Source organism: Barbus barbus (genome assembly GCF_936440315.1).
Source record: "Barbus barbus genome assembly, chromosome: 43".
NCBI lineage: Eukaryota > Metazoa > Chordata > Actinopteri > Cypriniformes > Cyprinidae > Barbus > Barbus barbus.
This window is the reverse complement of record NC_136721.1, coordinates 1,568,517-1,582,918: the sequence shown is the minus strand read 5'-3', so window position 1 is coordinate 1,582,918 and position 14,402 is coordinate 1,568,517. Positions and strand designations below refer to the sequence as shown.

The 14,402-nt window shown below is 37.2% G+C and overlaps 1 pseudogene across 1 annotated transcript in view; it reads left to right on the top strand.

Annotated features, from left to right (window-relative positions):
- The window catches only part of LOC306862618 (protein Jade-1-like), a 43,471-nt pseudogene that overhangs the window by 19,163 nt on the left and 9,906 nt on the right, over positions 1-14,402 (top strand). Inside the window, exons 6-9 of the transcript XR_013786080.1 lie at positions 824-1,035; positions 3,863-4,030; positions 9,957-10,073; positions 13,665-14,177. The product of XR_013786080.1 is annotated as a protein Jade-1-like (transcript). The remainder of the gene's footprint in view (positions 1-823; positions 1,036-3,862; positions 4,031-9,956; positions 10,074-13,664; positions 14,178-14,402) is intronic.

Below are 14,402 nucleotides of genomic sequence, written 5' to 3'. Positions count from 1 at the left end.
AGTTTCGGAGAGTTTTTTTTTTTTCCGATCGTGGCTCTTCATGACGTAAACGAGGGTGGAACTCCTTATATGGGCATTTCTCCCGGAAGAACGCGCCCGTGCACGCATCAACCAGAGCGAGAGCGCGCCCATCAACGCGCTTCATTCGGCAGCACTGCACGGGACTCGCTCGGGAAGAATGTCTCTAAAGAAGTGCGTTTTTGGTTGTGAGGGAAAGATAACTGCAGATGGTAAGTGAAACGGCATCAAATGTCTCTTTTGTTGGCGATCGGCGCTCAAGTGCTCGTCACTCTTTAGCTCCGCCCACGGCGAACCTCCAGGAGCTCAGCTGTTTTTGGAGAGAATCTTAAAGCTGTATCTTTCTTTTATAAATATGATAAAACTAAAGACTTTTTGGAGATATGGAGGATGCAGTACTACTCTATAGTTACTCAAGATTAAAAAGAGACTGGGTGAAACTGTGTGTGTGTTGTGACCCCTTTAAACAAACCCCTTCATTTTTTTGGCAAATTACGTGCTGCACAGCTGTTTTTTTTTTTTTACGTAAAAATTTGTGATCATTTCTTAAAAACAGACATTTTAATAAAAATTAAATATTCAAAAACACTAGTCCATATTGCCATTTTGATTTAAGCATACTGACCTACTTTTTACTCATAAAAAATTGGACAAATTCCATGCTATTCTGCATTATACAGTAAATGCCATTTTTATGACTGGATTTCATGATTCCCTCCATGTTTTCCACATCGTGGAAATCATAAGGCCCTACTATTGTGGCAGAAACCCATAAATACGAGGCTGTTTCGTTTGTGTGTCTCAGCACTTCCAGAGCTGGACGAGCTCACCATGGAGCAGGTGGTGGTGGAGCTGGAGAGCAGGTGTCAGCAGAACATGCAGCAGGCCATCGAGACCGAGGAGGGTCTGGGCATCGAATACGACGAGGACGTGGTTTGTGACGTGTGCCGCTCACCTGAAGGGGAGGACGGCAACGAGATGGTTTTCTGCGACAAATGCAACGTTTGTGTGCATCAGGTATTTAATCCAAAAACAATCCAGACTGTATTGAGGTCTGAGCGCTGTAATGATCGCAGTCGTGTCCATTGTGTGCATGAATGCAGTGAAACACCAGTGGCCGGATTCACAAAACATTCGTAAGAATAAAATTCCTCATTCCAAATTCCTTTTCTTCTTATTTTTTAATTTAAGAGTAAAGTTAGGAATAATTTGTAGTCCTAAAACATTTCTTAATTTAAAAAAAAAATAAAAAATCTTGAGATTGTTCTAAATACAAACTCGGGTAGAATTTGTATTCCTGAAAATATCATGAATAATCTTGTAAAGTTGGAATAGCCTCCAAAACTCCCAGAATTAAAATATTTAATGAATTTTTTGTGTTTTAAATTATTAAGCTTTACGACATAACACGTAATATATTACTACTACACGGGATGTGCTGGACAGTATTTTTGTGACTTTGTTACTGTATTTAAATGCATTATTCAAGTATATGCACTTTAACCCTCTGGGGTCTGAGGCGACTTTGGGGCCCTTGAGATGTTTTGAGATGCTCTGACATTTGTGCTTATTTCAGCTACTTATAACATACAATTGGCCAACATGTAATTAGTGGTCGACCGATATTGTTTTTTTTTTTTTGACTGCCGATATCTTGGAAAGCATGGTGGCCGATATAAAGCCGATATAATTTTATTTGTTTTAATTAATATTTAAGAAATTTGAAATCATTTGAAAATAGATAAAAAAAATAAATGTGTAAAATAAACATACATATACTTTAGATGACACAGTTTTTTCACAAATAAATAAACATTTAATAAAAATACAATTAAAAAGGAAGTACACACTGTAACCAACAGGTCACTCAGTATTCTGGGATGTTTGTGTGCTTTGGGAATCATATTTTTTTCAAATAAAGCCAAGGTAACACTCACTTTACACACTCAAGCTGAACTCGCCTCCTGTCCGCATTCAATTCACACGGACCGAGCGTCACGCAGAGAACACGCGATCATGCAGGATACAAATGCACTCTTTAGAAGATCTCACAGCTGGATTTGACTAAGTTTGCTAGGTTTGTGAAATTAAATGTTCATTAATCATTCAAAGATTTGTTTAAATGTTATAAATGCATATTTGCTGAATGCTGACGGCAGACGAGAAAGTATTATAATGTTTGCCTTACTATTACTAATAATATAAAAGCAATCGTTATAATACTTTTTGTATACATTTTATTTCCTTTGTTTAACCGTTCTGTCTGATTTTTAGACAGACTTCTATCCGTATTAGACAGAACTGTGAATGATGACAGTGGACAAGAGGTAGAATGTGAGAGCTGTGTGCTCGGCGCTGTCAAAATAAAAGTCCCGCGTCGAATGCAACGGTCAAACTGGAAAAACTTATCGGCCGATGCCGATATTTGAAAAATGACAAATATCGGCCTTGGCGATATATCGGTCGACCACTACATGTCATTTTTTTGTATTCAGCACAAACTGTACTACAATAAAATGTGAGCAAGATGGATCTACATGTTTGCATTTTTTTTTAGAAAAGAAAAATTATGCGTGGTTAGTAAGTTTTGGGAAAATAAGTATAGCTCAAATAAGGCCAGGTTTTCAAACAGAGATTCCGACAAAGAGGCAAAACGTATGGAATGCAGCTTTAAAAACATTCTAACGAACTTATTAGAATTTATCCTACGAAATGTCTTCACTTCTTTCTTAAGAACATTTTTGTGAATCCGGTCCCTCGTTTTCATACACTTGCTTCACGTAATAAAATAAGCTATAAAATAAGCTATTTTAATGTAATTTCCATTCACTGAAATTTATAACCACGATTCATAATGCAAATTCCTCACATTTCAGTGACAACTCACTTTTTTGAGATCAAAATTGGTCACCTATGAGATTTGCTTAGATCCAATGAGAAAGTGTTTTTATGTGTGTGTGTGTGGGGGGGGGGCATCTTGCAAAGGGGTCTTACACGGGTACTTGTGATTTACAAGGTTAAATGAAGAACCGTTGTTTCAATAAGTTTTTGATAGTATTTTCTTTACTGTTTACTTCAAAAACTATGTCTAAAAAGGGTAATATTTTATGTATTTGAAGTCTGAGATATGGGAACGGTGAAGAGAGAGGGCAAAACATTTGCATGTTAGGCCAGCATTGCCGTCTAATCATCCAATATTGACTTAAATAGCAATTTATGCATCATCTGAAAGCTGAATAAATAAGCTTTCCATAGATGTATTTTGTTATGATAGGACAATATTTGGCTGAGATGCAACTATCTGGAATCTGAGGGTGCAAAAAAATCTAAATATTGAGAAAATTGCCTTTAAATTTGTCCAAATGAAGTTCTTAGCAATGCATATTACTAATCAAAAATTAAGTTTTGATAGATTTACAGTAGGAAATTGACAAAATATGGAACATGATCTTTACTTAATATCCTAATGATTTTTGGCATAAAAGAAATGTATAATTTTGACCCATACAATGTATTGTTGGCTATTGCTACAAATATACCCCAGCGACTTCAGACTGACAGATCTTGATTTTTGTAAAATGTTGCAACAAGATGTAATTTTTCTTTTTTTTGTGTGTGTGAAAAATAACCTTAAAATAACTACAAAAAAGCATGTAAAGCAAATATCTTCAAAAGAAATTCAGTGCGAAACATGCCCCCGATCCTCCTTTTTCCCCCCTTACCTGTTTGCATCTCTGACAATTAGATTATCAACAGAAACTGATCATTCTGATTATGTAACGGTTGTGATTAGTGAAGATGACTGGGTGTGTTGACAGAAAGCATGTTTTTGTTCCTCCTGCAGGCGTGTTACGGGATCTTGAAGGTGCCGCAGGGTAACTGGCTGTGCCGAACCTGTGCCCTCGGAGTGCAGCCCAAATGTCTGCTTTGTCCCAGGAGAGGAGGAGCTCTGAAACCCACGCGCAGTGGAACCAAGTGGGTCCACGTCAGCTGTGCCTTATGGATCCCCGAGGTATTGGATGAAATCAGTCTGGGAGTGGCAGTTATAAGTGTTCAATTTTAGGAGCGCACCGAAATATCAGCTTTCGAAAAATTTTCTGTTTCTGACTAAAGTAGCAATGGCTAAAAAAATCTTGAATTCAAGTATGAACAGAAACTACAACTTTTTGGCTCACTTTAAAAAGAAAACGTTTGACATGAAAAGGCAGCGTGCACATTAAATGAATCCGTTGTAATCATATGTATGTAAACACCAGCTGTTAATCGCTTGTATTTGAGACACATGCACCTGCTCTAATGTGTGATGAGATGCACATTTAAAAGGACAACATGCATGTTTGTGCTGTAGACCGTGGACAGCATGATTACATACTCCTTTGCATTTGCTTTTCCTAAAACTTTAATTACTTTAATTTTATTCAAAGGTTTTTGAACGGTAAGATTTTTAATGTTTTTGAAAGTCTCTTCTTCTCACCAAGCCTGCATTTATTTGATCCAAAGTACAGCAAAAACAGTACAATTTTGAAATGTATTATTTAAAATAACTGTTATAATTGAATGTAATTTATTTCTGATTTCAAAGCTGAATTTTTAGCATTATTACTCCAGTCACATGATCCTTCAGAAATCATTCTATTTGATTTGCTGCTCAAAAACAATTATTATTATTATTATGTTGAAAACTGCGGAGTATAATTTTTTTCAGGTTTCTTTGAATGGAAAGCAATTTTCTGAAATGGAAATCTTTTGTAAAATTATGCATATCTTTATCATCACTTTTTATCAATTTAAAGCATCCTTGCTAAAAAGTATTAATTTCTATACTTTCTTTCCCAAAAAAGAAAAAAATTAGACTGACTGCAAGCTTTTGAACGGTATAGTGTGTAATGTTACAGAAGCTTTTTATTGCAGATCTGTTTTTCTCTCAGCTACCCGTTGTCAATTATTCCTTCCTTAAAGTAGCATTTATAAGCCTATTGCTGCTGTTCTGTGAGCGCCACCTGCTGTCAGAGAGTGAATCTGCATCTCATTCAGCTTCTCTGCTGTTTCTGTTTCATTCAGATGTGTTTCATGTAGTATAGTTTCTCAAATCTAAAGTCAGACTATTCTGTTTTGCTTCAAATTTTGAAATTATACAATCTAATTTAAATCAGAAACAGATTTTGTTGCATGTAAGCAGCATCTTTGTTTTGATTGTGATTAAAATGAAGTGGTTGACTAATTTTAAATGGAAAGAGCACAGGCAAAGCCTTAGTTTGTTTATATGAAGATATTTTTCATTTGAGTTATTTATTTGATTTAGGATTTGTTTTAAAATTTAAATTTAGTTGAAAAACAAGGAAAAGTGCAGCATCTTTTTCTGAGAAATAATAAAAGAACACCATTTATAATTGGTCTTAAATCTAATTGTTAAAGAATCGTGATAAATGCATTGCATCGTGAGTTGAGTGAATTGTTACATGAATTTACGTGAATTTACATCATATGGTAGGAACTCATTTTTCATTCAGTGCAACTCAAAAACTCATTTTTTTTTACATGACTCCTCTCACTCCCACATACAGTATCATCTAAACCCCTCTAAGTAGATCGAAGTTATGTTTGGATGTAAAGTATGTTCCCTTTTTTGTAGAAACCTACAATCTTCAGGTTTTATATACAGTTTCTGGTTGACTACGAGCCGTAGTCACAGGCATTGTTTTTGTTTTGATGGTTTCTTCTGCAGTTATCCAGCTTGTTCCAAACAAGATTAGATTTTGTTTTTAAAGTCTTAAAGGTGCAGCGTGTCATTTCTGCATCAATAGTTACACTGACGTTTTGTTTGAGGCTGTAACGGCATTGTTTGTGTTGGGACTGTTTGTTTGTACGACCAATGGAAATCAAATGTTTGAAACATCTGGGAGGAATAAAATATTGCATTATTGTAATTCATTGCAGCTTTAAAAGGAACATAACATTTGGAAGCATCAGAGCTAGGGGTGCTCCGATTGATCGGCTACCGATCACTAACGGCCGATAATCGCTATGGGATGTTTGATTGGCTACCGATCACTAACGGCCGATAATCGCTATGGAATGTTTGATCGGCTACCGATCACTAACGGCCGATAATCGCTATGGGATGTTTGATTGGCTACCGATCACTAACGGCCGATAATCGCTATGGAATGTTTGATCGGCTACCGATCACTAACGGCCGATAATCGCTATGGGATGTTTGATTGGCTACCGATCACTAACGGCCGATAATCGCTATGGAATGTTTGATCGGCTACCGATCACTAACGGCCGATAATCGCTATGGGATGTTTGATTGGCTACCGATCACTAACGGCCGATAATCGCTATGGAATGTTTGATCGGCTACCGATCACTAACGGCCGATAATCGCTATGGGATGTTTGATCGGCTACCGATCACTAACGGCCGATAATCGCTATGGAATGTTTGATCGGCTACCGATCACTAACGGCCGATAATCGCTATGGGATGTTTGATCGGCTACCGATCACTAACGGCCGATAATCGCTATGGAATGTTTGATCGGCTACCGATCACTAACGGCCGATAATTCAATGACCATTTCAAAAACAGCATGAGCGAATCACCGCGCGCTCTCTCTTTCTCTCTCAAAATGCACAAATGGCTTCAAATCAAATCGCGTCTGCACTATGTGCGAGCTGCACAGTTGACACAGGAATTGTCACTTGCAAAATCGAGGCAGTGTCGCATCGTCACTAAAGTTTTTATAAATTGCATTTTAATTCTTGCCAGTGTTTAAACCATTCGGCGATCGCGCGCTATAATAATCGGACGTGGCCTCTCGTCATCTGTAGGCTTCGGTTGTAGCAACCTGTGGGCGATCCACTTTGACGAGTTTCAGGAACTTGTCTTGGCCGAATAGCGCAGAAATCAGCCCGGTAACAAACTCCGTAGGATGATCTTGCTCTGCTCCTTCTTTTATCCCCACAAATTTCAAATTATGCCGACGTGAACGGCTCTCCAGGGCATTTACTTTAGCATGAAGAAATCTGTTATCTGAACACAGTTCCTCACAGATTCTCTCTACTTCGTCCAAGCGCGAATCACAACCGGTCATGGCTAATTCCAACTCCTTGACTTTTTTCTTAACACCTGATTGTTCGGACTGTAGATTTGCCAGCATGGCATCCACCGCATCAAGGCGAGTGTTGATTGACAATTTAGTGTCCTCAATGAGCCGCTTTAAATCGTTGCATTGCGTCTCGATGGCTGAAAGTATGGGACTGGCGGAGGCTGAGGAGAGGGAATCAGCGTCGCCATCTTTGCCCTGCTGCGTAGCCTTCGAGAGCTTCTTGGAAGTAATTATTACGTTAATTGTTGCCGATTGCAAAGTTCCTCTACATTTAAGGAAGAAGCAGTGACATCAAACTTTGGGCGAACTGGTATATTGACAAAAACAGGAGTGAACTTTGAGGAGACTTAAAAAGTGCGTCTATTCGCCACGCGCTAGTGACCCCCCCCCCCCCCCGACAAATATATATTTTGGAAAAATGTCGAAAAAATGCCCCCCCCACCCCTCAAATTAAAAAATCCCCCTTACAAGTAACCTAAGAGGGGAATGAATTTAAAAAAATTTAATTCAGGCCCTAAATACATGTCTAAAATCTTGATTGGATCATCACTATTAAAAATTCTACATGATAAAAAGAAGGCTTTAATCAGATCAGTATCGGTAGATACTGCTTTCTGTGACCGGAGCACCCCTAATTAGAGCATTATAAAATCTCTGAAGTGTAAATTATAATAAGGAAAAACAGTAACACACTTTTTTTTGCTGTAGATATAATACATTCCAGCATACTTTTCCAGTAGAGATGCATTATTCTCTATTGTAAGCTGATGTACGCTCTCCGTGCCACAGTGCATGTAACAAAATAATCAAAATGAAATTAATTTAATTGATTTTGATTATTTGTTCAGACATAGCTGAGTTGAAATGAACTCAGGAATTCATTTTGACTGATAAAAGATGCAATAAACAGTAAAAGCGCAAAGGAAATCAGGCCCTAAACTACAGAACTCGTTCACACTTATTCATCTGCAAGGCGCTTTGCCTTTGACAGAGGAAACTTGTAATTAGCATGCAATAATGGATGAATTCTAATTGAAATATTTCCTCGGCTCTCTCTATGTCTCGTTGCGTTATTGAAAGGAAAGCTTTTCAGCCGGAAATTTGAACTTGTTCGGTCAGGTGGAGGGCAAGATGTTTTTGTAAAGGAGCGCCTATTTCACGTGCAGAAGGCTGCTGAATATCTCAGTCAAAGGAGGACAAAAGCAGAATTGACAGGAAGAGGAGAATACAAAGAGGGAGTTTTGAAAAGCCTGGTCAAAATGGGTATTCCAATAACGTTTAGAGAAGCTGACGAGTGAGGCGGTAACAATGGCAGAATGACAGGGATGTAGAGAGCCACAAAAGCGAGTGAAAAGACTCACAGAAATCATGTAAAGGGCTGATGAATAAACTGAACCGAGCACATGAGCTGCTGCTGAGCTGAATTCAGTTCTACGCCGCCCCGTTCCTTTTGATTTCATCTGTAACACTTGGAGAGAATCGGGAGAAATACTGTACGGTAACTCCTTGACAGGCTTCGTGAGACTTGCCTATTTTTAAAGAACTGAACTTGAAACTAACATACAGCTCAAGATGTGAAAGCGGCACTCATTGTCCCTGCTGTAGATTCTGCTTTAGATCATTTGTCCTTTTGCATTGAAAATAAGTGTCCTAGTTTACTAGTTCTGGGTGGCTTCCTGTCTGCCCACAGCAGTACATGTTCAGATTAAACGGCAAATTAGGAGTTTATTGAGGGAAAAGTAAAGTGTGACCATTCTTGGTATTATTAATAATAATACACTAATTCACTGTTAAGTAATTATATTATTTTTTTAAATAAATACTACAATATTACCTGAACATTCAGTGTGTAAATCATACCCCTAGTCGTACTAAACCGTTTTTGTACTTTTATTTAAATTATTATTTTTTAATAATAATTTTTATTTTTATTCATTTGAATAAAATGAATAAATTTAGTTTTTGTTTACTTGTTATTGATTCCCTTGCCATGTTTAAGATTTGCATATTAAATATTTAGAAAAATGAAAATGTGAAAGCGGTTTAAAAATGGAAAACAAAAGCACACACACACCAGTGACTCCCAACATATCCTGATTAAGAAAAAACATTGTGAGAATTTCGATTTTACATTTTCTTTTTTATTATAAATTGTAAGATGACTACTTTTTACAGTGAAATTGCGTTATTAGATTATTTTTTTTACCAATTAACGGTTTTATCATGGCATTTTTTACAGTCGTTGTACACAATCTTTTTTTTTTATGTATATGTATTTATTTAAACATTTGTTATAACTGAAATAGAAATTTAATTGAATTTAGAGCCTGCTTGTCAGTGGCCTGATTCACAGAAAATCTTAAGAAAACTCCAAGATAAATTCCAAGACGTTCACAATGTTCTTGCGCTTGAATGGTTTAACTTGGCTTTAATGTTTAAATGGGTAAGACTTAAAAGCATGTGCGGTTGATGCATTCCGTCAAGAATATCAGCATTCCTGCACTGAAATACAAGCTCTGCGCTCTATGACAAACACATCAAAAGCCGTCTTTTGCACTTCCTGCAGATTACCAAAATAATCAAAGCGTGCACTCTGTCATCGCGACCAACTTGACGGGTGTTCAGCACTCGCCATTGCATTATTAATGTGCTGTGTATTTTGAATGGCTACTTTTAAAGACACTGTCTCAAGATTGAGCGATCCGTTTCATTCGTTTGTGCATAGTTGTCTTAAAGAGAATAAGAAGAAAATAATCTGATCTCATATGATGTGTTAACTGGGTTGAAGTGTTTTCTGACTTGTGTTGTTTCTATGTCATCAAAGGTGAGCATTGGCTGCCCTGAGAAGATGGAGCCTATTACTAAAGTATCCCACATCCCAGCCAGTCGTTGGGCCTTGTCCTGTGGCCTGTGCCGTGAACACACAGGCACATGTATACAGGTGAGAGAGATGCTGCTTTTGAACACTTGACGCATTTAAACAGCAGAATAAGCTTTCATGTAGTTTCCTTTCAAACAAGTAAGAAAGGATGGGATACTTTATAAAGTCTAGTCGAAATCTATTTGTATAGCATTTTTTTTTTTTTACAATATGCATTATATCAAAGCAGCTTTACAGAACATTGCGAATAGATTTAACTTTATTGTAATTATGCAGAGTACAAGTACAGAGCTAATGATGTTTGTTTATAGTATCTTCATGCCTTTTAGTTACAGCAGATTATAATAGAAATATAGATACAAGAAATCTAGTTGAGATTTGCTGTTTATTACATACAGTAGTGTGAAACTTTTTTTCGCCCCGTTCCTGTTTTTTTTTTATTTTTTGCATATTTGTCACACTTGAATGATTCAGATCATCAAACAAATTTGAATATTACACTAAGATAACCTGAGTAAATACAAAATGCATTTTTTAAATTTCATTTATTAAGGGGAAAAAAGCTGTCCAAACCTGCCTGGTACTACGTGAAAAAGTAATTGCCCCCTAAATCTAATAACTGATTGTGCCACCCTTTACAGCAACAACTGGGATAATCAAGATATTTTTTTGGCAAATGTGAGACGAGCCTTTGTGTTCTTTTTGGTCAGCAGTGGCTTTTGCCTGGGAACTCTCCCATAGATGCCGTTTTTGCCCGGTCTCTTTCTTATTGTTGTATCATGAACACTGACCTTAACTGAGGCGAGTGAGGCCTGCAGTTCTTTAGATGTTGTTCTGGGTTCTTTTATGACCTCCTGGATGAGTTGTCGTTGCGCTCTTGGAGTAATTTTGGCCGGCCGGCCACTCCTGGGAAGGTTCACCACTGTCACAAGTTTTCTCCATTTGTGGATAATGGCTCTGACCTTGGTTTACCGGAGTCCCAAAGCCTTAGAAATGGCTTTACAACCCTTTCCAGACTGATACATGTCAACTATTTTGTTTCTCATCTGTTTTTGAATTTCGATAGATCGTGGCATCTATTTCTATTTAAGTGATTTCTTTATTCAACAGGACTGGCAGTAATCAGGTCTGGGTTTGGCTAGGGAAATTTAACTCCGCTTTCTAAAATAATGTGGTTAATCACAGTTCTTTCATGATTTAACAGGAGGGGGCAATTCATTTTTCACGTAGGGCCAGGTAGGTTTGGACAGCTTTTTTCCCTTTAATAAATGAAATCGTCATTTAAAAACTGCATTTTGCATTTACTTGCATGATCTGAATATTTTAAGTGTGACAAATATGCAAAAAAAAAAAAAAAGCAGGAAGGGGGCAAAAACCTTTTCACGGCACTGTATAATGAGCATGCTGTAGGAATGTTGGTATAGTTACACATGCTTATATATCCAGGATTATATAAAGAGCTAGCAAAGGAATAATAAATGCAAAAATGCAAATCTAATTCATCCACGTTGTTCCAGACAAGCATATTTTTTTTATTGGAGCACAAAAAAAGTAATTATGAAGACTGTGGATGCAGTTACAATGAATGACAACTGATGCTTTCCAGCTTCAAAACAGGACACAAGAGCACCATAAAAGTATCATAGAAGCGGTCTATACAAAGTAGTAGATCTCATTACTGACTGAAAATTAGCAAAAGATTGAGTTAATGAGCTGAACTAGAGATTCACGATCAAATCATTCAGACTAGATTTATGAACACGATCTCCTTTCATTCGATCATGAATTCATGGATGATGATACTTTGACAGTTCGGGCGGATGTCACAAGTTTTTGGTGAATAATGAGAAAATGGTCATTTTCATGGTCAATCTTATAGAAATAGAAGAGTATTGCAAGTTGTGCTATTATGATATTTGTATGGAGCTTTTGCGTCCTATTTGAAGCTCAAATGCTTGTATCCCTGTTTGTTGTTACTGCGTGGAAAAGAGCCAACGATGCAGTTCCTCAATTCTTCATTTTGTGTATCATGAAAGCACGTAAGGGTGGGGAAGTGAAGACCAGAGCTGGGTAGATTACTTACAAGCTGTAGTTTGTTACTGATTCCAAGTTTCATGACAAAAATTGTAGTTAGTAACGTAATCCATTATATAACCCATTTTAGGTAATATAATCAGACTGCTTTTAGATTACTTTTTAATGTTATCTCGTTTATCACGTTGATTTAAATAAGAGATAATCTTGTACCATATTGATATAAAAATACAACACTAAAGAAAATATATTCCATTTGTTGTTATTAACAATGTGTGCATTAAACATTACATTATGTCAGGGTTTCCCAAACTGGGGTTTGTAAAGTAACTGCTGGGGGTTTGTGAGTTTCATGAAATGCTAATATTTAATTACATCATAGGAATGTAAAATTAAAATAAATAATTTTAAAATGGTTTGAAAGACAAAAACCTTCCAAAGACACTGTAATAGATGATTCTTTGAAAGGACAATTTAAAAGATGAAAAGAAGAATTTGGGAGAGTCAATAAAACGTGACTAGTCTGATTACAATTATTTTAAAATGTAATCTGGATTACAGAAGTACTTGTAGTTAGATTATATTACATGTAAGCAGTTACTACCCAGCTCTGGGGCCAGTCGTTCAAAAGTAATCCGATCGCGTTTTGACCATCGGATTGGATCAAATCTTGAAAAGAAAAAAAGGATTCTGAATTCGGATTAGATCACAAAATCCAATTTTGGTTTTGATCTGGATTAAATCATCAGTTTGTGTTGTTCAAAAGTATCTAACGAAAACGTTTTGATACAAAAAAAAAAAAAAGATTATTCTGATTCCTGCAGAAGGGTGGATTTCAACTTTAAAACTGGTCCAAAAAAATACTAAATTCTTTCAATATTAAACACAAATATTATATTTAATTCAAAGTTTGTTTTTTTAATCACTGATTGTAAACTACATTGGCATAATCATCAGAGATGGACCAGTTAGAAGTAGTTTTTTGTGTAAATGCAATGCAAAATTTGAATGCAAAACATCTGCATTTTTTTTTTTCGGTAACACTTTATTTCGATAGTCCAGTTTAGATATTCTCCTAACAGTAAGTAACTTTGCAACTACATGTCAACTAGCAGTCATTAGAGTATTAGTAGACTGTCTGCTTAATATCTTCTAACACTTTATTTTGATGGGTCCACAACATACTGACTATGAGAAACTTTGCAGGTATATGTCAGCTTATTCTACTAACCCTAAACATACCCTAACAGTCTACTCTGAGAGTTAGTAGATATGTAGTTGCAAATTAATGAGAATTAGTTGACATGTAGTTGACATGTAGTTACAAAGTTACTTATAGCTAGTAGAAAGTCTAAAGTGGACTATCAAAATAAAGTGTAACCTTTTTTTTCTATCACCATGTAACTTTTGGGGCTCCATAGAGAAATAGTAATCCAGATCTGAAAATCTGTAGAAGTGTGTATCTGGATCAGGGTGATCCAATCCAGTTTTGTTTTGACAAACCGGCAATATATGGGATTTCTAAATCCAGATCATTCTGATTAAACTTTTTGAACGACTGGCCCCTGGTGATGACAATGTGAACCAGAGCTCTAAATATGCTGTTTTGCTTCGCAGTGCACCATGCCATCCTGCATCGTGGCCTTCCACGTGACCTGTGCGTTCGACCACGGACTAGAGATGTGCACCACTCTGGCAGAGAACGACGAGGTGCGCTTCAAATCGTACTGTCTAGAGCACAGCAGCGTCTCTCGCTCAAACAGCGGCGGGAATGTGGCCAGACCCGAAATGCGGCACGCTAGTTTCGATCTATCGGAGATGCACTTGGATCGTTCGAAGCAGGACCAAGCAGAACAGGAGAAAGCCAGACAACGCAAGCAGAAGCTGCAAGAGCTTGAAGATGAGTTTTACAGATTTGTGGACCCCAAGGAAGTCGCAGAAAGCCTTTCCCTGCCAGACGCTCATGTGGACTTCCTCTACCAATACTGGAAACTGCGACGCAAGGCCAACTTCAACCAGCCGCTGGTGGCCCTCAAGAGGGACGAGGTGGACAATCTCGCCCAGCAGGAGCAGGACGTTTTGTATCGCCGTCTGAAGCTCTTCACTCATTTGCGACAGGATCTCGAGAGGGTGAATATAGCTACATGTTCTCATCTGTCAAGCTCTCAATGATGATTGTTTTAAACAGGTTTTAGAGCTGCACAATTCTGGATAAATTGAGAATCACGATTTTTTTTATTTTTTTTGTCTCAAATAGAGATCACGATTCACCCACGATTCTGAATTAAACAAAATGATGTGACACAATATTAATTGCCGCAGTCTATTTAAAAGTCAAAGTCATTGCAAACAGAG